The sequence below is a fragment of the Siphateles boraxobius genome, unplaced genomic scaffold, assembly GCF_051911475.1.
Source record: "Siphateles boraxobius isolate OS27281-9 unplaced genomic scaffold, OSU_SipBor_1 66, whole genome shotgun sequence".
In the NCBI taxonomy this organism is placed as follows: domain Eukaryota; kingdom Metazoa; phylum Chordata; class Actinopteri; order Cypriniformes; family Leuciscidae; genus Siphateles; species Siphateles boraxobius.
Window position 1 is genome coordinate 10,919,071 of NW_027509193.1, and position 27,611 is coordinate 10,946,681.

Consider the following 27,611-nt stretch of genomic DNA (forward strand, 5'->3'; position numbering starts at 1 on the left):
AATTTATGGGGGGACAACAAAAGTATGGCTTTAGCATCCATCTGGACATCTAGCAAGACACGGCATACAATGGAATAGTAAAGCAGGTCAACATCTGTTTTATGATAATGCAGGTGCGCTCGGGTACACAGTTGTGCTTCTGAAGTCAAACACTAGCTTGACTTACATTTAAGACGTGAAACTCTACTTTCTTACTGCAGCTGGGTGCTGGAACAAAAACATTATCACAATATTTTATGATTCGATACTGATATTTTTTCACAATTGTCATTTCACACCATTAAAGTGGAAATGAATACATTCCACATATTTGTCAGACCTCAATAAATGTTTACAAGTAAAGTCTTCACATAATAAGCTAATTTTATTTATTTATATATAATTTATTAATATATATAGGACAACTTTGACTTTTTTTGATCCACTTCAAATGCTGACTACTGTATATATATATATATATATATATATATATATAATGATATCCATTACACGAGAGTAGATGTTAAAACTTCATGCTGATTTGTACTCGGCTTTCGCCAATATAATCACCAACTAAGACGTAGCTTTACAGTAACCTATGCTTCTCCATCCATTTACGCTTCTTTCCATCTGGTGACGTGAATCTTCTGTCTGGTGTTAATATTGCGCGTCAGCACACACAACGGCTGCAACCACAGTGCGGTCCCCCCATAACAACCCCCTGGATTGAGCGGAGTAGGGAACATCTCTAGGGTCTTCAATATATATATATATATATATATATGTGTGTTTGTGTGTAAATATGATATGTATAAATATAAATATGTAATCAAATAGAAATATGTAAATTCATTTGCATTTCTGTTTTTGTAAAATAAGGTGTTGCAAAATAGAACAATATACTGTAGAAAAACATGGAAAATATGAATTAAAAATGTATTGGTTGTATGATGTTTTTGTTGTTGATATTGACGTATTGCCCTTCCTTAACTGTATGTTTACATGCACTTTAAAAGATTACATTTCAGTAAGACTTAAACAGTAATTCATCTGATTTCAGACCAGTTTTTTTTAAGTCAGACTAAACTATAGCAAATATTTATTACAATGTTGAGTCTGATGTTTCATATATTTATACTCAATATTTGTGACTCAGTTACTTATTTCATGTGTATTTTTAAAGGGATAGTAGTTCTCATTCTTATAAACAACGTAGAACTCATTTTTTCTTCAGGCTTCATTTTACCGTTATTTCATTTATCTCATACTAAAATTATTTTCAACATTGATTTAAAAGATTTAAGCTCCAAGATTTAAAAGATTTAATGTGCAGTAGAACAGAGCTTTTATTTCAACATTACGTTCAGGAAATGAGAGGGAAAATCACAGACGTGACCCTTGTGCCCTAACATCACGCTGGCTAAATGATTCCCTGTAACTGAACTAAATGTGATTTTATATTTTTCAAGCAGAATCCATTAGACATATTTTATTTAACCACAGCTTTAAGACTAATGGCTCTTTGAACGGCAAGAGAGACAGAGAGATTCTGACAATATTTGGTTTGCTGTTATAAGACTGCATAAGCAGGCCGTCTCTAATTCATAGCCCTGGATACAGAGGTGTCGAGGAAAGCAAATACCCTTAACAACATACAAAGAAAAAACTCTCTCTCTCACACACACACACACACACACACACACACACACACACACACACACACACACACACACACACACACACACACACACACACACACACACACACACACACACACACACACACACACACACACACACAAAGAATAGGGATACATGAAGTGATATCACCTTCTTAAAATAGAAAGGGACAGCAGCCTATGACTGAATCCAATACACTGCCCTTACATTCTCAGAGGGATTGAGTCATAAAGTTTGCAAACTTCCCTCATGGTCACATGACCTCGAAAAGCTTTCAGGCCGAGCTGGATGATCCATCCACACCCCATAATGAAACCATGAAAATGTACACCATCACCTCAAACGCATTATGTCTACCGAAAGAAGCATTGTCTTGCAGAGTGAGGACTTTCAGCCTAGTGCTAAAATTTTTACTAGCTGTTTAAAAATGACTGAAAGTTCCCAGTGGCATGAGGAGAACAGCCTGCCTTCTGCTGTCTACTTGTCTCTGACCTCAGTCACATGAGGACAGGTTTACAGAGTTCAGTGTTGACAGCTCTAAAGACCGTCTGCAGCACATACTCAAACCAGCGAGGGATTGAGGAGGGAAAAACGTAAGAAATACAGCCCCTGGTGTATTTTATGAGCTGGCAGACTAACACTCATCTCCCTGGTCGGCTGCTGGCTCACTCGGCAGTAATCTTCTTGAAGCCTTGAACTGCCTTTTCCTCAGGTCCTTCCAGAAACATCCTAAATGCTCTTGCTATTTTTTTTTCTGGCTCTCCCAATCCATTTGCTGTCTCTGTCACAGACCTCATCCTAGCTTGTTTGTTCCGCAAGGGTGCTGAAGGCTGGCTCTGTGTCGAGGGACGGTTGTGCCTTCAGACTTTCCTGTCACTTGGAACAGTTTCACTTCATCACCTTCAGCCACCACCACTGCAGGGCCATTGTAGAACCCATGTGCTGGACAGGATTACCCATGAGGGCTTCAACCCATACTGTACACACACACAATAGCTTGACAAACCGCTAGAGAGCTTCATGCTGACATGACCAGCAGGGGAGTAACTAACTAAAAATAGTGATGCTACTAATTTAACTACATATTTCAGTAGCCTGAATGTACTTCAGCTGTTCACAATAGTGTAACTTGTCAGTAATAATCCTTCACTTTTGAAGCATTTAGAATCTGATTCATTTTAGCAATTCAGTCATTTAAGTGAATCATTTAAATTAATTAATTCAAACAAATGACTCACTGACTTCCTGCAAAGATGCCAGCCTAGATAAAGAAAATAATATTATATTTATTATTTCCAAAATAATATATTTCGTTAAATGCTGTTGTTTATCCATGTTTTTTTTATATATTATGTATTAATTATGTTTGTAATTACTTGTGAATAAATGAAATAGACAAAAACAAATTGTGTGAAAGGGATAAAACAAAATAAGTCTAACACATAAACAAATAAATAAAAATGTTAAAGTGTTAAAATGCATAAAATATAACAAGAATTAAATGTATAGCCGTGGCCAAACGTATTGGCAGTGACAAATTTTGTGCTTTGAAAAGTTTGCTGCTTCAGTTGTTGTGGTGTTGATTCACATTGTTTCAAGATTATTATGCAGAGTAACCAGATGCATATTGAATAATTGCAAAAAAATTATAATTGGCCAAAAAAAGATTGAAAAATTTACTTTACATATACTATTTTCTCATCCATTACGCTGGCCCTTTAAGAAATGTCACCGTCTGGAAGTTTCACAAGAGTTGTCTGTCAGCAGCGCGATTTCACAGCGTGGTTTTGGATAGTGTTCACACGGACGTTGTGTAGAATCAAGGCCACTAAAGTCCATTATATAACAAAATAGTGAGACATATGCATATTTATAGTAAGTTGTAAAGTCCTTCTCAGTGTTTGCTTATTCGGATGGCTGTGTATTTTGTGGATTGATGGCGATTTCTGTCGAGACGCAACTCTGTGTGGGTAAATCAAATCAACGCTATTCTCTCGAAGCGTAAATGATCTATCATCAATATCAGCGTAACATTAATGTTTTTGATTATTTTTGTGTATAATTTGATGTGAACCAGTGTTATTGATTTGTGGTAATTTTGTTTCCAAAATTTCCAAATAAAATAAATAAAATTTCCAAATTTGCCAACTAAATATAAGTGATATTGATAATCAAAACATGAAATCTGTATGAAACACATAAACAAATGACACAAAATGTGTAAATCCTATATGACTTTAATTTGAATAGCATATGATTCAATATAAGAACTTTAAATGATTTGTATATGAATATCAGTTATTTTCTACTAATACCAAACATTACATATTTTTGTCATGTAAAACTCATATAAGACTTTTTAAAGTATTCATATATGACGCAAAAATCCCATACAAGTTGTATGTGTGCTATTTAGTATGAAAGAGGCCATAATCGGTCTGATTTTGTATAAGTATTTTGGCTTAGATGAAACAGAGAAGGTAATTCCGGCCGATTTAAGTAAGGAAGATATATGGTTGCTGTATATGAACCATGTAGTTTTTTTTTTCATATGGGAAGGCAGACGGAGACGAGGATATATTTCCAAAACAAAGGTTTATTTGTAATTAAACACAGGATGGCAGAACAGGTAGCAACCATAGACTGTAAAAAAAGATGGACGACGCCCCTTCGCTTTCTTCCATTGGCGAGAAGTGAAGCCGCCAGTGTCCCGATATGGCGCTGACATATTGGTACTTGAGTCTGCGCAGCAGCGATCTCGGGACCAGACCTGCGCAGTGGTGAGCAGGGAGTAAAGCCGCGAAATCAACGCCCCGCGCTGACTCTCGCCGAATGCACTCTACACTTTTTTTAAGTGGTCTAAGTGTGCTCCATTCCTCTGTTCTGCTCAAATTGTGATGTCTGTTTATTGCAGTACGACAAGAGGCTTGTTAAAATAAAGCAAATACAATCTCCTCAGTCCTCCGAAGATCCCGAAGTCCGTTGGTGCTTCAGTGACTACTTCGCTCAGAGAACCAGTCAATCATGACGTCACACCACTGTTTTTATAGCATCATGTAACTAACTGAAAATAAACTTATTCTAAAAACAGACACTTTAACTTAAATCTGCGTGATAAAAACGACAGCAAATGACAGAAACCACTTTTGGAAAAAATATGTTTGAATTGTAATTTATTTGTTTAGTTGGTCTCACGTCCCGTTGATTAACACGGGGAGGCGGGGTTTATGACCTACATTAGGACCAGTCACCAGGGGGGCGATCGAGACACTTTGGCTTCACTTTTCAGAGCTTGTGCGGCATGCTTGGTAGCAACACACACTAAATAAGACGGAGATCGGACAAACACTGACTGAACAGATGGAACTTAAAAACAAACACAGATGACACTGATTAATTGAATACAGGTGATACAGATGATGATGATGACTAAACAGGTGACAGAACTGAACTGATAATGACAGTAACCATGGATACGAAGGAGTGGCGTGAAAAGAACAAAGGAGAACAGGAACCAATCAAAATACAAACTGAAAGTCCAAAGTCCACTGACACGTGACAAATACATTTGATTGTTCTATTTAACCCTTTCACACGTAAGTTTAAAATATTCTAACTGACCCCCCAGCGTGAGTTTTTCAAGGCGACCGTTATTTAGAACTTGTCACTTTAATGTTTCCATGGTGACGCGTCATTGCTTGTCACGTGACACAGCGCAACCACAACACAGCGCTGAATGAATGATGATCTGCTTTTATGTCATTTTCACTTTTTTATTAAAAATATTCACAAATTGATTAGCTATAGCATGAAACACTGATATTCCGATTGTCAAATATGTTCAAGTGGATGTGTTTTGATGTTTAAACACCTTTATAACGATCGCGTTAGTTTAGCTGTATGCCTGATGGGCGGCGCCATGTTAGTTTGTTTCACAGTTCAGAGAATCGGATCTGTTGGATTTACACGTCAATTCCTCCACTTCTCACGAATTGCATGAAAGTAAGTGGCCGGTGAACTGGGAGAAGAATAGGGTCAAATGTAAAGCTACTTACACAATGTGTATCTGATATGAATAAAACGTGTAGTCTTATTATATTGTAAAGGATTATTATTGCCGCTTCCATAGACATCAGTGTGTATTTTACAAACTCAAAATCATTGTTTTGCTAGTACTTGTGTGTAATTAAATGTCTGAAACCTAAAATAAACATTATGTGGTTGAAAACACTCAATAGTTGTGATATATGACAGCACTGAGTGGGTCCTTCTCTGGCTCAGCGTCAGCAAACGCGCGAAAGCACGTTTGAATTTAGCAGTTGATCACGTGATGCACTGACCGTTCTAATCACGGTATGATCGTACACTCCAGGGACCAGCCAAGACTAATCACACCGGTGTGATCGTACGTGTGAAAGGGTTAACACTTTACTTATATTTGACCCATTCATATTAGGAAGCTATGTCGCTCAGAGGTCCTCACGCCTTGTTTAACGTAGGTCTCACGATCACAAGCTCACCAGTTTCGGTCACCAAACAGAGGTAATTGCTATATACCTGAGATCGATTGCATTCACGCTTACACAATCAAAGATACTTTGGTATAGCTCCCGTGATTGCATACACTCGAAATTAAAGTGACGTTTACTTCAGTAGAGGTATGGCCACTACTACAGATATAAGTCAACTAACTTTACTTTGGATTGGCCATGCCATGGTTTCCCAAGTACACTTATCTAAAGTAACATTAAATTAAAACAGAGGTAAGACACACTCAGATTTAGGTTGGTCAAGCAGCACCTTTGCTGCCCTAAATGGAAATTCACTTCTTGTCTTTGCAAAACACGTACACTTGAATTAGTGCCAAATATAAGTCTGACGGAAAACTTGCGGTAAACATACAAATCCATTTAATCTACTTGGGAAAACAATTTCGGAGTCAGTCGGGATAAAATCAAATGTAACAATTTATTATGTCAGGTAAATGTATCATGCCAATTTCATAATCAGTTCAAAGATAATAAATACAGAACATCAAATGCTCTGGAATAAAGAGAGAAGATGTGAACCTGACATTATAAAATACATGATTTAACCCTAACCCAAACCTAACCTACCCCTAACCCTGCATACACTCCGCATCACAGGCTAATTTGAGTTAGAAATCGCCACGAACCTTCTTCAGCATCTCCCTAAATACTCAGACCAAGGTAGAAACCTCTTTCCAAATGTAAACATGAGTTCACAGTGGGAATTTGCATTAATCACCGTCCCAGACTTACTGGGGACAGAAATTTATTTACATGGGGGCACACCCACAGCAGTTAACAAGATATCTCTAAACTCTCCACACCTTACTACCTTTTTGGTTTACTGCTGTGGGAATGAGACCTTTGTACCAGTCGCACTGAGACATTTCAAATGATACCAAACATGTATAATACTGTATGATAATTGTTCATATTAAACCATATCGATTTTTGGGCGAATTCAGGTAGGGATGGGTGAAGGGAATGATGTGTACATTGGGAGGTGATCAACTCAAGTGTGTCATGTCTCGAATGGGGATAGTAATATAGCAAGAGAGTTTAAATGTTAATTCCTTTGTTTTCTCAGAGAGTAGCCCTCTCTTCCAGTTCTTCCAGTTTCTCCAGTCTTACAGTTTAAAACAATAGAAACCAACACAAATAATATAATCAAAATGATCCAAAATATCAGTTATCTAAATAACCTAAACCTTTGACAAATTGATGCATCTCAAAATACACCCATCTGCACTTTACCTAATATTTTCTTTAACAAACCTTGGTCAACCAGTTTCACCACACTGAGCATATCAGTTTGACTGGTGAACTGCACCAGCTAGATGAGCACCAAATTAGCACTAGTCATCATAAACAAGCCATAACCAGTAAATACATTCATGTAGACCTAATTTGATCTTTTTAGCAAGGAGAACACCATTTTTTGATCTCCTTCAAAAGAACCGTGCAAAACACACATTACTGTTCATTATCAAAACACCACAGTCTCCACAGGGAGGCTCTTAGACATCTCTCTGATGCTTCTCCTAAGAGACAAGATAGAACCGAACTAATGAAAAGGCATCAAGCCCAGAAATGAACTGTTGTTGTTCCAGTATATTGTTTCTACATGCTGTAGGTTTTAAACTACTAAATCCCACTTCACATTTCAAACAAAGAACACTCTTTCACCTCATGGCCTTTGCCTCGGTCTGTCTCTCTCAAGGAACTCTTGAGATTGACCTTGAAGGAACACCCTTCTGCAAAGCAGAGGTGAGAACTCCCCTATCACGCATGTACGGGGCAGGTCCCTAAAGAATGGTGGACAAGGAAAGACTATTAACTGCCAGAGAAGAGCAATAAATCTTTAGCAGAAACCTAGGTCATTTAAAAAAGCAAGGATGAAAAAGCTCTGCAGCTATTTGAAATAAGCTGATAAGCTTGAGGGATGATAGAAATTAGATGAAACTAAACAGCCATTACTTGAGGAGCCACTTGCCTCATTCTCCTGAAAAGTACAGGGTCAGCAAGATCTCCTTTAGTAATCTATGATTATACGACCATCTGAACAGATTAAATGTATGCCTTTATAATTGCCTAAAACAGTGCATCTAAAAACAATGTTGTTAAATATTCCACTAAAGCCTTGTGAGTAAGGCTCAAGTACCCCTTCATTGACCAAAAACATGTTCATTTTAATTCATTCATGGATATCATTTAGCACAATCATTAATATTACTTAAGTGGCCATTATGATGATTCATTTTTAAACTGTAGCTTATGTTTGGTTATCATTGTTTCAAAAAATAAAATAATAATAATAAAAAAAGATAATACAATAAAAAGTGGATAAATAATAAAATAAAATAAAATATGGATCAATAAAATAATAAAATAAAATAAAATATGGATCAATAATAAAATTTAAATAAATAAATAATAAAATAAAATAAACAAACAAATAATTAATTACCGCAGACTCACTAAGATTTGTTAGAAAAGTTTGGATAGTTCTGAGAACAATAATCTTTCCCAGAAAAAGAGCTAACAGCAAATTATTGATTTGATAACTAGATAACAGAGGTCACAGTCAATTGAAAGCTTTGTGTGGTGAAAAACCAGGCATGAAATATCATCCACAGATCATATGACAAAAAGTATCATTCACTTACTTTTCTTAAACACACGTGCGCACACGCACACACACACACGTACACGCACACAAACACACACACACACACACACACACACACACACACACACACACACACACACACACACACACACACACACACACACACACACACACACACACACACACACACACACACACACACATATACACACACACACACACACACACACACACACACACACACACACACACACACACAATAGTTAAACCTATTGACAGCATATGTCATAATTTCCCCTGAAACATCCTAAAATACAGCACTCTCTGGGGTATATGTTGGGAATAAGCTGTTAGACACTTGGTTAAACCAGGAATGAGATGTGACAGAATTCGCCATGCTTTGGCACAGTATATAAACTATTTATGAGGGAATGATATATGAAAGATGGCATCTTATAATAAATTTGCCTAATGGCTCATAACCGTTGCTTTCCATGTCCTTCATTGTAACTTGCAAATAGGATGTAAAGGAAATGCAATTTCAACTCCCACCCCTAGTACTGATTTGTATTTTAGCAGAACTTTATAAGACTGGCTCTTTAGAAGCCATTGTTGAGCAGCTTAGAGAAGATTAAAATTCTATCCAGCATTGCCTGCATGTTTCTCCGAGGCAGGTCTATTTTGGGCAGAGAATCAAACATCTAATCCTCCTTACAGTCTGAGAGGATAAAGAAGCCACATTTTAACTAGCTATGTCCAAACTACACTGAACGCTATATCCACCTCTTTCTTTCTGATTCTTTCTTGCCATCTATCCATGCTCTTATTCTCCTCTCTCTATTTCCACCCTCTAGTTGCTCTTGATACTGAAATTCTTCAGATTCAATCCGACGGACTTTAAGCGCAATTGGAAAGGAAAGGTCCGGCACTGAGCTGTTGTGTTCAATTCGACAAAGCATTTCTAGCAAACAATAACCAGACTTGGTCACAAGTCTTTTATCGCTGCCACACAGAGGTGGCAGCTACTCGACTCAATCCATGTTTGCAAAAGCCAGGTCAGTGTGCTAGATACAGTATTTTATTCGTAAAAAGGATTACATTTACAATAAACAGTGAAACTAACAGAGGCTGTGATTTTCATGAAAGACTTGGCTAAGACTTTCATCAAAGATTCCTGAAACATTTTTGTGGTTTCCACAAAACTATTAAGCAGAACAACTGTTTTCCGCATTGATAAAAATAAGAAATGTTTCTTGAGCATTAAATCATATGATTTGTGAAGGATCATGTAACAATAAAGACTGGAGTAATGATGCTGAAAATGTAGCTTCGTCATCACTGGAATAACTTACATTTTAAAACATATTATTATTATAAAATCATAATTTTACAATATTACTGTTTTGCTCTATTTTTAATCAAATAAATGCAGCCTTATAAAGGTGAGCATAAGAGACTTATTTCAGAAACATAAAAAAAATCTTGCCCCAAACTTTTGAATGGTAGTGAACTATCTATATGTTTACTCTGCAACTGCAAATGGTTAGAATGTTGCAAACAATTGAATTGGAATGGTGATATAAACAATACAATGTTACAGTGCAGTTACAATACATCAGCATTCCGGGAACTCTTGGAACACCTCTTGTCCAATCAAATTAGTGGACTGAAACTAAAAGTTTGTACAAAATCTTAATGACAAACCCTGGCACTAAGAAACTGGATAAGCAACTGGCAAAATGTAGCTGACCGCTCTCCAGCAAGCTATTGCCTAAGAGGGAACTTAGCCTGGGGAAGATACTCATAGAGCTAAGAGAATTCAGGAAGAAAAATAATGAAAAACCAGCGGACATTGAAGATTTTAACAATACAAACAAGAGGACTGAGGAAACTGAAGGTCATATCGCGGATGCCAAGGAACAAATACAACTGACAGGAGAGCTGCAAAAACTTCAGACTCTGCTTGAGGCTAGGCTAAAAGCTCAAGAGGGCAGGTCTAGACAGGATAATGTTTGAGTTTATGGAGTTCCAAAGGGAAGTGAAAATAGTTAATTGATCATTATGTTAATTGAAGATTTTCTGAAGGATGGGCTGGGACCCATTGATGGACCTATATTCAGAGGGTTCATAGAACTTTGGCGCCAAAACCTACAGAGAGTACAAAACCATGCTCCATTACCGCCAAATTCCTGAGTCTCAAAACTAAAGTTATTTTGGGACAGGTGTGGAGTAAAGGTGGGCTGAAATGAAATAATGCCCGATTTACATGTGACCATGACTTTCCCCCCTGATGTCCTAAAGAAACTAAAATAATATGCGCAGACAAAAACAGCATTGAAGGAAAAGAAGATCAGGTTTCAGACTCCATGTCCAGTGAAACTACGGGTATTCTACGAAGGTGAAACCGTACACTACAATTCTGCGGAGGCGACAAAGGATATGAAGGACAGGGGTCTTCAGGTGGATGTCATCTGACCACAACAGACACCACTTGAATGCCTTCAACACTGAGCTTGTACAACGATAAGGGGGCGAGGCAGTCCAGTGGAAACGAATACAACACCGGACTTTGTAGAGCAACTGAACATTTTCAGACAAAAATAATTGGCAACTGAGCTTGCATACTGATCGGTTGAACTGATGCATATGATCCCTTTTTATTTTGAATTTAGGAGAGAGAGTGGATATTATTAAAATAAATATGCTCCCGAGGCTTTTATATCAATTTCAGACACTTCTTATAAAGATTTCAGAAGAACAATTTGAAGATTAGGACAAATAGATTATGACATTAATCTAGTAAGGTAAAAAATAAAATAATAAAAAATAAAATTCCAGAATTAATTATAAAGCACAATATGTAAAGACAGGAGAGGTTTGGCCCTACCCTCTCTTAAAAACTATTATAACACTGCCGAATAGTTTACTGGTGCAATCCAAATTATACAGCTAGATGGAAACTGATCGAACTTTCACTTTTCTCTGAAGTACCGATTCAAGCAGTTATTGCTAATATTGATAAAATTGCTAACTGATAACCTATTAAGAATTCATATATCAATGATTTACTACTACTTTAGAAATATGGGCCACATTAATTAAACAAGTGTGAATTGAAAGACGCTCTAAAATAGCAAGATGTTGTGCATTTGATACAGACGCAAATAATATAAACAAAACTTTTAAGAAATGGATTAAGAAAGGAGTTACATAATACTATTCTAACAAACATTTTTTTTTAACCTTTCAATAATTTAAGAATCGGTTCGGTTTAAGAAATAACGACTTGTATAGATACTTTAAAATAAGACACTACTTCCACTCATCACTGAACAAGTAAGGGAATTGGGAACAAAATTATTTTGTGAAGATTCTTGTCTGCATGTAAGGCTATACTATAATTAGTAAGGTAATTGTATCATAATATATCCTGGGCATGTCCAGTTATTCTCCTATTTTGGAAAGAAAATAGGATAATAACTGGACATGCCCTGAATATATTATGATGATTTGCTACTTTTGAATTACAGCATCTCCAACACCCTGACCTTATTTCGCTATGGCACTTTTGAGCCAGGAAAATAAAAAAATAAAAATCGAATTACATTTTTCCAAGCAAATAACCTCCATTGGTCGGGGCCTGTATAGTTTCCATTTGGATTTACATTTTTTTAACCAAGCCTCTTCTAATATAATCATGTTTCCTTCCTTCTCCAATTTATTTCTGACATCGGAGGTAGATTTTGATTTATGATTTTGAGGACAGTGATACAATTACCTTACTAATTATATTATGAATTATAAATTATAGTACACTAATGTATTTGATGTATGTATTTTGAATGTAATTTATTTAATGCTCATAAGTATAATACAAATACATATTTATGTACAGTAAGCTTCAAGCATTATGTCAGTAAATATGGTAATGGTTTGTAGTATACTTACTGTAGTATGAAATAAATGTATTTTAAATACATTTTTGTATAGGGTTTTTTCACTAGGGTATTTATGAATGAAATTTAGATGGAACTAAACAGTAATGTCATATGCATATAAAGTATTGCAAATGCAAATGCAAAAAAAAAACCTAAAAAATCAAGCCATTTATTCCATAAATGTAATATTCTGTACTTCAAAGGAATTGTTCACATTTATAAATCTCAAGAGTTGTTTTTTTATAAGAAGTTTTGTGTTGGGATGCTTTCAATATGATGATATTTATTGTATTTTTCAGAGTCAATCCAAACATACAAAAATGCACAGTATGTGTAGAAAGAAGGGATTACTGTAGAGCAAAATTTCATTTAGTTGATGCTAAATGTGCAAATGTGGGAACCTCTGTTGAGCAAAAAATACAAAGCATTCCATGCATGCAATTCTATGTTATTCTGATCTTCATAAAATCATAGTGTTCTCATTAACAGTAACTATCTTTTTATTATTACCATATTTTTTCCTATATAGGAGTCAAAAATACAATACAAAATTGTAAAAGGAACTGGATACACTCAGTTTACCTGACTTCCTACAAATTTCATAATAAATGTGTAATGCTTAGAGAACCCAAATAAATTACAATTAAAACAAACAAACAAACAAACAAACAAACAAACAAACAAACAAACAAACAAACAAACAAACAAACAAACAAACAAACAGGGTTCAGTACAGTGTACCGAAATAGCAACTTTTCACATGTTTAATTGAAAGGAATAATCTCTGATGTCTGTTAGGTAATTACCATTTCTCTAAGTTTACAGATTCTTTCATTTTTTTCCATAAAAGAGCCCCATTGATTCTTTTTGATTTTAAAGAAAAGGTAAATATTTCCGTTTTGGATATTTCAGTTACAAATGCTTTTCAGTCTTCTAAAGTGGGTGAAGTAGGTTGAAGTCATTTACGAGTAACAGCCTTTTTAGCTGAAACCAGGAATATATACAATATGTATGTATAATTAGTTTTGTGTAAATCTTGGTACCCAAAATATAACACATTAAACTGGAATGGAATTTTAACTTTTAATGTAAAAAATTTAATCCTATTTCATACTACAGTAAAGTAAGTATACTACAAATCATTACCATATTTACTGACAAAATGCTTGAAGCTTACTGTACATAAATATGTATTTGTATTATACTTAGCATTAAATAAATTACATTCAAAATACATACATCAAATACATTTTGGTACATTTATTTTTGCTACACTGGGGAACTTTCCAACAAAAAACAAAAAAAACTTTTTTGAACAAAAGTTCGGTATTATTTTCTGATAAATGAGAGTTCTAGAATTATTAAACTCAGACTCAGAATTTCTTTCCCGGCTAGTCATCAGAAAATATTGGTGTGCCAGAAGGACTATACATTAATGTGCATCCCAATGTAATATTAAAATTACCATTGAAGCATTTCATTTGTGAATAAATATTTCAGAGCTGAGGTTTAAGAGAACACACATACAGTACTATGCAAAACGTCCTCGGGTTACGACTGTAACCCTTGTTCCCTGAGAAAGGGAACGAGGACTGCGTCGAATGACACTTTGGGGGAACGCCCCTCAGCGTAGCGCCTCTGAAGTATGAATGAAACTAAGCCAATCTCTGATTGGTGTTGCGTCATGACGTAATGTGTGACGGCATACAAGCGGAAGCTATAAAGGACGCCGGCACACATGAGATGTCAGCTTCTGTGATGAAGCAAGCGCTCCCAGGCAGGGGAAGGCGTGGCGAAGGGACGCAGTCCTCGTTCCCTTTCTCAGGGAACAAGGGTTACAGTCGTAACCCGAGGACGTTCCCTTTTGAGGGAACTCGGAGTGCGTCGAATGACACTTTGGGGAAACGAGTACCCACTATGCCACAACGCGCCCTGCCTGTCCTAGTGTGAAGCTGCTCACAGGCACACTTAGGACGAGAGCACGAGAGTGCCAGGCGTAGACGGGATGTCCAGACTGTAAAACCTAATAAAGGTGTGGGGGCTGGCCCATCCTGCTGCATCGCAGACCTCTTGAATTGGGGCCCCCGAGAGGAGGGCTCTAGAGGAGGCAATGCCTCTGGTTGAATGAGCCCTCACGGCCAAAGGTGAAGGCAGATTGCGCACCTGGTAGGCCAAGGAAATAGCATGGACAATCCAGTTGCTGATGGTCTGTTTGGAGGCGGGAAGATCCTTCTTGGGCGACCCAAAACACACCAGCAACTGGTCTGACTTCCACCATGAAGAGGACCTCTGAATGTAAATTTTTAGAGCTCTGACAGGGCAGAGTAGATGAAGTCTCTCCTCATCCACCGTCACGTGAGGTGGAGGATGTAAAGCCTGCAGAACCGTAGCCCGTGCCGCATTAGATGGCACCTTAGGCAAATAGCCCGGCCTAGGATGTAGGATGGCTTTAATGTCGCCTGGAGCAAACTCCAGGCACCCGTTAGATATAGAGAGCGCCTGGAGATCTCCTACCCTCATCAGAGAAGTAATGGCCAACAGAAAAAACACCTTAAGGGAAATGTTCCTGGCCTCAGCCGACTCCAGTGGTTCGAAGGGGGCCTCGGGCAGCCCTGGAGAACCACTGCCAGGTCCCATGTGGGAACCCTGGTACGAGCCGCAGGTCTCATCCTCCAAGCCCCATGGAGGAAACGTACGACCAACTGCTGTCTCCCCAGAGGCCCATCACCCAGAGGAGCGTGGAAAGCCGCAATGGCAGCCACGTACACCTTGAGTGTGGACGGGGTAAGACCAGCTGAAAAGCGATCTTGGAGGAACTCCAGAACTGAAGCCACTGGGCAGTTAACTGGATCCACCTCACGCTCTCAATTGGTAAAGACATTCCACTTTAAGCCATACAGTTTTCTCGTGGAGGGAGCTCTAGAGCTGAGTATGGTCTCCACTACTCCAGCTGATAGTCCGGCCTCTAGGTACTGTGCCCCCTCAGGGGCCAGACCCACAACTTCCATAGCTCGGGCCGAGGGTGAAATATTGAGCCCTCTGCCTGTGTCAGCAGGTCCCTCCTGAGGGGAATCTCCCACGGAGGGCCGTCTAGGAGCGATACAATGTCTGAGAACCATACTCGGGCCGGCCACAACGGGGCTACCAGCAGTAGACTGATCCCGTCGCGACGGACCCTCTCTAGAACTCCAGGGAGCATAGCGATCGGGGGAAATGCATACTGACGCAGCCTCGGCCACGTCTGCACCATGGCATCCAACCCCAGTGGGGCTGGATGAGTGAGGGAAAACCACAGTGGACAGTGGGCCGTCTCTCGAGACGCGAATAGGTCCACTTCCACTATGCCAAACCTCTGAGATATTGACTCCACCACCTCGGGGTGGAGTCTCCATTCCTCGGGCCTCAGCCCCTGTCTCGACAGGATGTCTGCCCCCTGATTTTGACTCCCTGGGATGTAGGTTGCTCTTAGAGATAACAGTTTCCCCTGGGACCACAGGAGGATCTGATGCGCCAGTCTGCATAGAGGGCAAGACCTTAGCCCCCCCTGATGGTTTAAATAGGCCACTACCGACATATTGTCTGACCTCACAAGGACATGATGAACTTTGAGGTCTGGCAGGAAGCTCCTCAGAGCTCGGAACACCGCCAACATCTCCAGGCAGTTTATGTGCCAGGAGGAATGATGGTCCTGCCATAGGCCTGTCGTAAAGCGGCCGTCCATGACCGCGCCCCAGCCCGTGAGGGAGGCGTCTGTCGAAACGGTTTTACGGCGACATGACGCTCCCAATACTGGACCTTGGGACAGAAACCAAGCTTTTTTCCACATAGATAGGGAACGTAAGGCATCTGCGCGTAACCCTGATCATGCGGAACGGGTTTCCCCTCGGGGAGAACCCCTTGGTTTTCAACCACCACTGGAGGGCCCTCATGTGCAGCAGGCCAAATGGAATAATGTTGGATGCTGCTGCCATGAGCCCCAACACTCTTTGAAAATGTTTCACAGTAATGGCTTGGCCTAGCTCTATCCTGGACACTGTGGCCAGAATTGACTCGATTCGTGCAGGAGACAATCGTGCCCGCATCGTGACCGAGTCCCACACCACTCCCAGAAACGTGGTTCTCTGGGCTGGTGTCAACACGCTCTTTTTCGTGTTGAGTCTCAACCCCAGGCTTTGAATGTGGGCGAGGACGACATCTCGATGCCGAACCGCCAGCTCTTGTGACTGGGCCAGAATCAGCCAGTCGTCAATATAATTGAGTACCCTGATGCCCTGGAGCCTCAGGGGTGCTAGAGCTGAATCCATACATTTGGTAAATGTGCGTGGGGAGAGAGCTAGGCCGAACGGAAGAACCCGATATTGGTACGCTTCGCCCCCGAAAGCGAACCTCAGGAACTTCCTGTGAGATGGAAGGGTGGATATGTGGAAGTATGCGTCCTTTAGATCTATCGTGACAAACCAATCCTCGGACTGAATTTGACTCACGATGATGGGAATAGTGAGCATCTTGAACCTGAATCGCCTCAGAGAACGATTCAAGTGTCTGAGATCTATAATCGGACGCAACCCCCCATCCTTTTTGGGAACTATAAAGTAGCTGCTGTAAAACCCGGACTCCCTGTTTGGTGGAGGAATAAGTTCTATAGCCTCCTTTACCAGCAGGGAGTTTACTTCCTGTTCCAATACGCGACCCTGCACTGGGTCGACTGCAGTCCAGACCACCCCGTTGAACCTTGGTGGGCGTAAACTGAACTGCAGCCTGTACCTCTTTTGAATAGTGTGCGAAATATTTGTGAGATTTTTCCATGCATCGAAATATTTTACCAAAGTAACCAGGCTCTCGAGCCTGGCTTCGGGTACCAATCGGGATTCGTTCTCGACCCCCTGAAGCGGATCTCCGGCAGGGGTTCGACTGAAAACGATTCTCGATGGGCGGACGCGATTGTTGCCTGGCCGCAAGCCTGTGGGGCGGACAGTGCAGCGCGCGTTCGCTGGAGACCGATGCGTCCCGAAGCGCACTTGGCGGCGGGAAGTCGACATCGATTTCCTGCTGGCTCCGCGGAGGAGGCAACCTCGATCTCTCCGCCAGGGGTGCGGCTGCCCGCAGAGGACCTAGGCTGGCTAGGACTTCTTGGATGAAGCTTTTTTAGCCTGCAGGACAGCCCTCAGGTCGCCCTGCTGCTGCTGAGGCTTCGCCTGAGAGCGTCATCTATGCCCCCAGGCTCCTTGAGGAGGGGCTCTAGACGCAACACTCTCCTTTTGCGCCTGTCTGTAGGCGGAGGAGCTGGAGGCTGGCTGCGGCTGCCCACTGGGGGCAGGCTTCTTCGGTTTTGAGCGGCGAGGGAGGTATTGTCTGAAGGCTGCAGACTGCTTTTTCGCCTCCTGAAACCTGTCGACGACGGTGTTGACGGCGTCGCCGAACAGGCCAGAAGGCGAAATCGGGGCATCAAGGAGGAAAGCCCTGTCTTTCTCCTTGATGCCCGATAAGTTCAACCATAAATGTCTCTCCGATACCACCATTGCCACCATGGAACGGCCGATAGCGCGGGCCGTTTCTTTGGTGACTCGGAGAGACAGATCTGCAGCCTTCCTCAACTCCGCGATATCATCGGGAGTTGGACCCTCGCCCTCATCAATATCCCTTAGAAGGTCGGCCTGGTACGCTTGGAGAACTGCCATGGTATGCAAACTCGCACCAGCCCGACCCTGAGCCATATAAGCCCTGCCCACTAAGGAAGATGCATCTCTGCAGGGCTTAGTGGGCAGCACCGGGGTTTTTAGGGACGATGCCGACTCAGGAGATAAATAAGTGGCCAAAGGTTGTTCCACCGAAGGCATCGTCCCATAGCCGTTCTCTCGCGCCCCCATGATGTTCCTATAATTTAATATTGGGGGGTTGGTCACGTGAGAAGAATGTGGTCTGTTCCACGATTTACACAACTCGTTGTGTAAACTCGTTGTGTAAATCAGGGAAGAACGGAAAACCCCGGTGACGAGGCTGTTCTCTGTGCTGGAGAAAGCGCTCGTACAACTTGCTTTTCACTGGCGCTTCCTACCTTTCATGTGGCCAAATAAGATTTAATTTGGCCACTGCACGAGAAACAACCTCCACCAGCTCCTCATATGCGGGGACATGGGGTGGCGAGTCATCCCCAAAAGCCCCGCCTTCGATGCTGAGCACGTCTACTTCCTCGGAAGGAAGGAATGCGCGCGAGGTGGGAGAACCCTGGAACTGGCAGAGGAATCCTGAGAATGTGCCTCGGCAGTCTCAGGATCCCCTGTCAGATCCATCTGCGAGCCCCATGAAGAGCGTCGCCCCGCACCACGGGGCTCGCGAGCCTGGCCATCCTCATTAAAAATGGCCAGGAGGGAACGCAGCACACGGCTCGATAAAGCTTCACAATCCTCGCAAGCCGCCCCCTCGAGAGCTGCGTGCGCGTGCTGCATTCCCAAACAATGCACACACAAACGATGTGTGTCCCCACCCGTAATATAGCGAGGGCAGGGATGCACACAACGTCTGAAACTCGCACTCGCCATGATAGATAATATATATATATATGTGCTTGTGTAACTGACAGACAACAACAAATAAGACATACAACAACAGAGAGCGCTTGCTGAAGAACAGAAAGCTGACATCTCATGTGTGCCGGCGTCCTTTATAGCTTCCGCTTGAATGCCGTCACACATTACGTCATGACGCAACACCAATCAGAGATTGGCTTAGTTTCATTCATACTTCAGAGGCACTACGCTGAGGGGCGTTCCCCCAAAGTGTCATTCGACGCAGTCCGGGTTCCCTCGAAAGGGAACCATCTCAATTTGACTCAGTCCATTTGAATTTATGGCCCTGGAGATTCTGTTCTCATAACAGTAAGGACAACAACCGTAAGCGTTGTGTTGACCCTGTTTTGCCGTTGTCTGAAATTAGTTATTTTAGTTTGTGGTGTAATAAGTGACAATGTCATCCTCAACCCACATTCCACTCCAAGGTAGTTTTTAGAACAAGCTCATTCCCCAAAATGGCAAAATTATTTTCACTTGGGGTGATCACATGGTGCTTTGTGTCCTTTGTCCAACTCCTTCATTGAGATCTTCAACGTCCTTATCATTTTTTCTTACAGTGGTCAGTTCTTTGAGATCATCTGAGGATAGTGGCAGCACCGTTGGTAATGTGTAACCCTGCTCTAAGAATAGCCTTTAACACACAAGAACACCGTGCACACGCACATGTAGCGGTGTGTTCCACACGCTTCTCCTCTGTCCACTGGCCTAGCCTGCGCTGAGACAAATGGCTTGATTGGCTGGTGCCAGGCGCAGTGTTGTCTAAAGCAGTGGGCTGTTCGAGCATAAACCCGGATCCTGCCATAAAATCTCCACAACGGGCTGCTGAGCCACAGGCACTGGAGATCACCGGCCAACAAAGGAAGGATGATCTTGGAATACAAAGGCTAGAAATCCTGGGGATTGATGCCAGCCTGCGCTGGTTGAAAGCGTGAAGCTAGTGTTATCCCACAGCTCCATCTGATAGTTTTAGTCTTCAGGGATTTAAATCTGAGAGCCAGAGGTACTATAAAGTATTTTTATTAAATGTTATATGGGTTAATAGACCTCCATGTAGCTTATGATACTGATCACTGATTTCACTGCACTCTTGAGCCTTTAAATTTTCTTTTTCTCTTTCAAAAAGATTTGTTTCAATTAAAATGCATGACAATTAAACCCTCAGCTACAAGATTTTCCAGCCTGCTATATTCCAATTGATCCAACTATTGCAAATAACAAAAATATAATTGAAAAACATTGTCAGCTAAAAGTTTGCAAGAGTGCACATTAAACTGACACCAAAAATGTGCAAAAAACGAAAAGAAAATTCAAATAAATGACAAATATACTTTTTTACATTTTTAAACAGCGGTAGAGAATAAAATTTGTGAATGAAAGGGATACAAATTAAAAACTAAAACTGAAATAAATGAATGGCTGAACATGAAAAATGCAGTCAACATTATGCAATGATAGATTATAAATTAATGAATAAATAAATACACAATACAATTGTCACAGTTGTGTTTGTTTAGTTTGTTTTCATTGGACTTGTCTGCCTGTCATCACGTCACGCGTCATCTTCACTGTCATTATCAGTTCATCTGTGTCACCTGTGTTCAGTTAATCATCGTCATCTGTGTTTGTGTAAGCCTATAGTGTGTGTTGCTGCCTGTTCTGCTATCATTTATCATTAAACCTTCGTGTTGGAACTATATTCTTGTCTGCCTTCCTGCAACTTCACGTGACAATACATTTTGTGTAGTTTTCAGGGTTCGTACAACTTTTCCAAGGTCAAATTCAAGCACTTTTCAAGTACTTTCAAGGTCCATTTAAAAAAAAAATTCCAGCCCCTTACACCACTGTAAATTACATACCAATACATAGTCAAAATTATTATTTAGTGTTTTTATCACATTAAAAGAGATAATGCTATAAACAGGCAAAATTGTGTTTCTTAATAGCAGAAGGACCAGATAATTAAGCAAATCACAAGTTTTTTTTTTCAAAATGTATCACTGTCTAGATAATGCCTATGAATAAAACTTTTCCTTATATTAATGTCCAAATATTGCTTCCCAGATAATATGATCTTCAGGCTGTAAAATTTCAAGGGCTGAAAATATGAAGACTTTTGAACAGAAATATTTTACAGACCTTGGTTTTGGGACACATTCTTGATATAGGTTTGAACAAAATCTGAGATAGTGCAACAACAACCTTCAATTTTAACCCAGAAGACTGACAGTGCACAGGCACCTGCCTGATAAATAGCCTTTATTAATTGGGGGGAAAAAATATGCCAAGACATATACATTTAACTACTGGAATAGAGCAGTGTAAATATTGCATAAGACCATCCTCAACCTTACAGTAGGCTACTTGTATGACACTCCATCTGACACGATTTCTGTTCAGCAATCAACGATTGTTGTTATGCACTGGGCTAACATTTGCAGGTTTTAATTTGCGGGTAGTTAACGTTACAGTTACTGTTCTGTAACTTTGGCTATGTTCACTACATATTCCACAAATGAACATGCTATAAAAGACATGCAATACTAACATTACATTATCACACCAAGTACTTTCAGTCACTAATGGCCATTTCAGACAGGATGCAGAATGTGTTGCGCTATGGAACCCATTTATTTCGATGGCTTGCATCCGAGGACGTTTTGTTGACCAAAGCGGAGCGCAGATTTGGCGAGCTTGAGCGCACGCCACGGTCAAAGTTAATAATAGTTCAACTTTTGCCGCTACGCTCTGTGATTACTACCTGCGTGGCCAATAAAAATGTGGCATCCAAACAAGCGTGGACATTTTTGCTCTGGCCATCGTAGCGCAAATCACTCTGTATCTGAAGGGCTACATTTTCAAGGAAGCATTTTCAAGGATTTTAAGCACCCGTACGAACCCTGAGTTTTCATTTACACGACAATGGGACAATTTTTTCGACAATTTGGCAGCCTAAAAATGCAAACTTGTGAAAACGAGTTTCAAATAGCAAGTTTTTCAAACCGATACCATCATTGTCTCTGTGTAAACTACAAAAAATGTGAAATCGTAAAAACGGTGACGTAATGCTCATGCGTATTACGTGTTCAATCTAAAGCCATTTAGTGTTTCTTTACAAAGTGACATCATCAACTAGTGGCCTGGCAAGCATATTACAGCGTTTTTTTATTGTTGTTGTTTTTTTCGCGGATCCGTGTGAATGGGGATCGTGTTGACAATGTTGTCATCTGTACCCAAAAAACGCTATGTTTTTAGTAAATCTTTCTCGTGTAAACGTGGCCTTAATTTGCCTCGCAACCTTAATTTGCCTCACACATGCAATTTAAAGGATCTTAAAATACAAAAAAAACATTTTGTATTCTAACAATTGCCAAAAGTAACATTCAACTGTGATTTAAACTCATTGGTGAATCATTGTCAATTTCTCTTTTTTATAATTTCAGCAATAAACCAAACTGAGAAGACTGACTCTACTCACTACATGAAAATAAACTCAAAAGCAACTGATTTGTATTTCCACTGCACAAAATTACCAAATTACTTTTGTATGGCTTGTGTGTTTTTTTCTTTACTCCGGGATTTGATCAGCTTTCAGCTTCCCCTCCATCTAAACCTAAAGGGGCTGTCGGATGAGGTGTCAATGCATTGTCTCGCTGTGATTTTAGACTTCTCAATCCAACAAAGTATCATTCACCTGCTCCTGACAGCTTTAGTGCCAAGCTACAGATCACCATGACCATATGGCCTGGTATGGGATGCCAAGCAGGAGAAAGAGAATAAGAGAGGAAGGCAAACAGGATTGGTGGAGGATAAAATACTCCAACTAAATAATTTTAATGACATTTGTTTACATTAACACATTTTAAATGTCTGCATTCGTCAGCCAATGTGGGTGGAACACTGTACTACGATATCAGTCTCAGTCTCGGGATGCATTCCCAAGGACAGCCCACAGTTCTTTCAATGTTGCACACACACAAAAAAGCACTTTCTCAATCTGGCAAACTCTAATCTGCGTGGATGACTTTACAGAATTTTGATACAGATTAAGCATAAATGTATCATTAAAGTATGAATTTTATTTATAGTCATGCAATAGTTTTGTGCAATAGACAGACTAAAATGTAAGTCTTTATTCACTGATAATCATAATTAAAGTCTTAAAGAACTGAAACAATCTACGAGCTAATCATTCAGATTTTAGTGGAATTGGATCAAATGATTTATTGAAAAAGTCTGAATAATAAGGAAGTTTCAGGTCGGCAGGATATTTAAATGCGTTTGAAAGAAGTCTCTTATGCTCAGCAAGGCTGCATTTATTTAATTAAAAAAATGTTAAAACTGTAATATTCTGAAATATAATTACAATTTAAAATAACGTCCTGGTTGCCTATGCAACCCACCGTTCCCTGAAGGAGGGAACGGAGGACGTAGTCGACGGTCGACTGAATGGGGATCTGGCTAGATAGCCTATCCTCTTCGAGTACTATTGAACGAGCCAATGTATTTGGCGTGCGTGATTCGCATCACACACTCCGCCCCCGCGGCGCGGGTATAAATACGGAAGTGGATGCACGCACTAGTTGCTTTTCGCTGAGGAGCCGAGAGTAACCCGGGGTCAGCGGTGGTCCAGTGGTATTGGCAAGGGGACTACGTCCTCCGTTCCCTCCTTCAGGGAACGGTGGGTTGCATACGCAACCAGGACGTTCCCTTTCAGTCGATAACGTCAGACGTAGTCGACGGTCGACTGAATGGGGATAACCTTTGAAAACACCACTAACGCTGCCACCTTCCAGTGCCTAAACCAAAGCCTCCTGATGCCCCGCAAATTTAAGGCGGGGAAGGACAGGGCTTAGGCCAGGGAAGTCACTGCTGTTCCTACAGGACCACTGGGAAAGCGTTCCCCGTACATTGGAAGGAAGGGACGCTGCGGAAGCCATATCCAACCCAGAGGTAGGTAACGTGGAAAATACACATATGAACTGGGCGGAAACCGGGCAGTCTAACATATCGAATGTCACTGGGGTGGCTCCAGCCTAAGACGGTCTGATGGTTTCCGGGTTCTATGAAGCCAGTCCCTCAAAACTACGCAATGGGCTCAGATTGGTTAGCTGGCCCGTTGTGTTGTGGTTTGCTAACCGACTAGTGCATGTTTTCCGGAAACGTCACGCCCTGTACCTTTACCGGTAGCCTAGTTTGTGCTTTGGTATATTATAAACGATGTCGTCAATAAAACCACACCAATTTTAACCCGAATCAGACCCAGAGAATGTTAGTGAAGATGATCGAGCAGAACCTGTTCAAGAACGGCTGTTAAACGACGTTTCAGAAAGGTTTGTTTTTTGTTGTCTCATTACTTTTTAGATACACTGTTATTTAATTGTACTAATTATTATAGTATTACAAAAAAATAAGCTTCATAAACAAGAATTTCATATAATCGTTCTAACAAATTATATTACAGTCCTCAAAGGGATTTTTTTTTTGGTAAAGACTGCGGATCTATAGTGATCGTTACTGACTGTATTGCACGGTTACTTTTGTATTTTTAGAATGATTGTAGCCAAATATCTGTCGACAGAACTATTAACCCAAAACGAACACTAAACATTGGCTTTACTGCAGTAGCCAAATCAAACACAGAACCATGTTTAGCATGCCTGCAGATAAACAAGCGATAAACAATACATAAAAGCTCTAATCAAAGAATAATTTACTCTAATTCCAAGTTCGCTGTTGAGATTAAAAAAGAGTTTGTACCCAGCAAGCAATAGCCGTCATTTCACCGTCTCGGTTAAATATAGACCCGATATAGTCCGGCTATGTGTAACCCACTTCTAGACAAAATAACATTGAATCTGGTTAAATGTATTTTTTTCCAAAATAACTTGCAAAATGTATGATATTCCATGATGTAAGCAAAGTCAACTGTGATTACAAGGTGTTTGGTTTCATTTATTTGACATGTTCTATGACTGGGCAGTGCGTAGACACGATCTAGATCGTAAAGTCAGCCTGGCTATTTGTAGCCCACTTATAGTCGAAACTGATTAATTGTAGTATTAATTAATTGTTGGGCAGGCAACGCACGAGATGGTTGATATCTCATCATGTTCGCATTGGTAATAATATCTACAAGGTGCCAGTGTAATTTCATGACATGGTCGATCTGTAGTCACGATTTAGCTGTGAATTGGACGGGCTATGTGCAGTCTGCTTTTAGCCCACCGGCGAGATCGAGGCAATCAGTGGTCTATAACGGCCCTGATTTAGACCAGCGATTAGTAGGCCTATAGCCAAAATAGTCTTAAAATTGTTTACATGTTTTTCGCCCACATAGCTTCATGTTTGCTGCCACACATTCATAAAAAATCTACGATATTATTTGACTGTCTTTCATTTTAAATTAAATAAAATTGCAATTACATTTCTCAACCGCTAGATGACAACAGCCCTACTGAGACATACTGGCAACGCGAGACTTTATAGTCGCGATCGCGTGACAAACACATTTGCACCATTTTTGAAACATTTTAAACGAGCCAGAGCATTAAATTGCATTCAGCAGCTGTCGGTCGAAGAGAACAGGTAAAAGACATTTCTACTTTTGTCTTGTAAGTGTCTGTGTTTTCGTTTTGACGTGTGCTCATTTTTTAGCTAAATTATTTGTTATCATTTGTTGCAATCGTGACATTTTAGTGGGTAGCAGTTTATCATGGTACGTGCACGTGTACTGTAACCCCATGTTTCCATGTGCCCTTAAACTCGAATTATCTGAATCCAAAGGTGTAAACATGAAACATGTGCAACCTATTATAAAGTGTTATGAAAGCCACGAATATATTTTACTCTTTTCTTTAGATCATTATGATATCAAAATAGCATTTCCCCACTAAAGCTCTCATCTTTGACAAAGTCAATCATTGATTTGAACTATAATATTAAAATTTTCTGAACAATGGCTTGTTACATACAGAGAGAGCATAAGCTAATAGAGTAGAATAATATTTGTTATTGTACAAGAACCATAAGATGAAGCATAAATTACAAATTATTGGCTATATAAAGTTAACAATTATAAAAAGTATCCAGCAGTATATCAATAATGCAAATAGCTCAGATGTGCATTAAAACCTAAACAGACACACACACACACACACCAGTACAGGTGAATATATTAATCCATGCACACTTGAGGTTAAACTCAACAATGCTTTTCTTGTGCAAATTATTTTTTTTCTTATTTGGCAGATGCCGTGATGACCAACTTCCCAGCAGCAACAGAGTTTTATTATCTTAAGTTGTTGATGTTCCATTATTTAAAATCATTTTATATTGTATTTTTATGTTTTGATTTGGTAATTTTTATGTTTTGATCTTTTTGTAAGTTGTTAATGTTTTTTTCTAAATAAAACCTTAATTTATTTGGATGGATTGTCATGAGAATCTGTTATATTTGAGTGAAAAGAATCCTTTAGCCATTATTTTGTTGTCTATTACATGTATATGCAGTTGTTTAATAGCTGTCTAGTTGATGTAGTCTATTCTTGGGCTACGTTTAGACGTCTATTAGATTTTCACTGACAGCCCAAATTCAGCCTCGTTTTAGCCTAGACCCATATTCACTGTCTATTAGACGTATATATGTAGTCGTTCAATAGCCGTCTATTTGATGACTAGTCTATTCTTGGGCTATGGTTAGACGTCTTATTCTTGGGCTCTGGATAGACGTCTATTAGATTTTCACTGACAGCCTAAATTTAGCCTTGTTTTAGCCTAGACGTCTGGGCTGTGTTTTGACGGCTATTAGACGTCTTTTAGACGCAAAATTGCTTGCTGGGTAACGTTAGGTGTTTTTCGGATAATGTTAAGTATGAATGAGCATTTAATAAGCTGGTTTGCAGAGCCAAACAGTGTTGTCATTTGTTTACTTCCTTGCTACAACGTACATTTAACAATACAAACTATTACAGGAAAACACATCGACGAAAAATAAATCATACTTACAGATTGTGGCCTGTAAACAACAGCTTCTGTTCGTAAAGTTGGAACTGCTCCATCTTTCAGCACAAGCCGTTGTGCGAATCCTGGACTGAACTCGCCAAGATTGTGGAAGCTTTCCTCCGTAAAATGTGCAGCACAGAGAGTGAGATTTGGGTAATAATTAACCATTGATCCCTAACTCCCGCGAACCTAGGAAGTCTTAACAAAGTGGACCTGCAATCCGGGCACTGATGAAAATAACAGCGTTTCGACGACATTGCGGTGGCAAAAACACTCCTATACCACAA

At 40.1% G+C, this 27,611-nt stretch overlaps 1 protein-coding gene across 2 annotated transcripts in view; it reads right to left on the bottom strand.

Annotated features, from left to right (window-relative positions):
* Positions 1-27,611, bottom strand: part of crhr1 (corticotropin releasing hormone receptor 1) — a 297,757-nt gene that overhangs the window by 224,862 nt on the left and 45,284 nt on the right. The gene's annotated exons all lie outside the window — the stretch shown is intronic.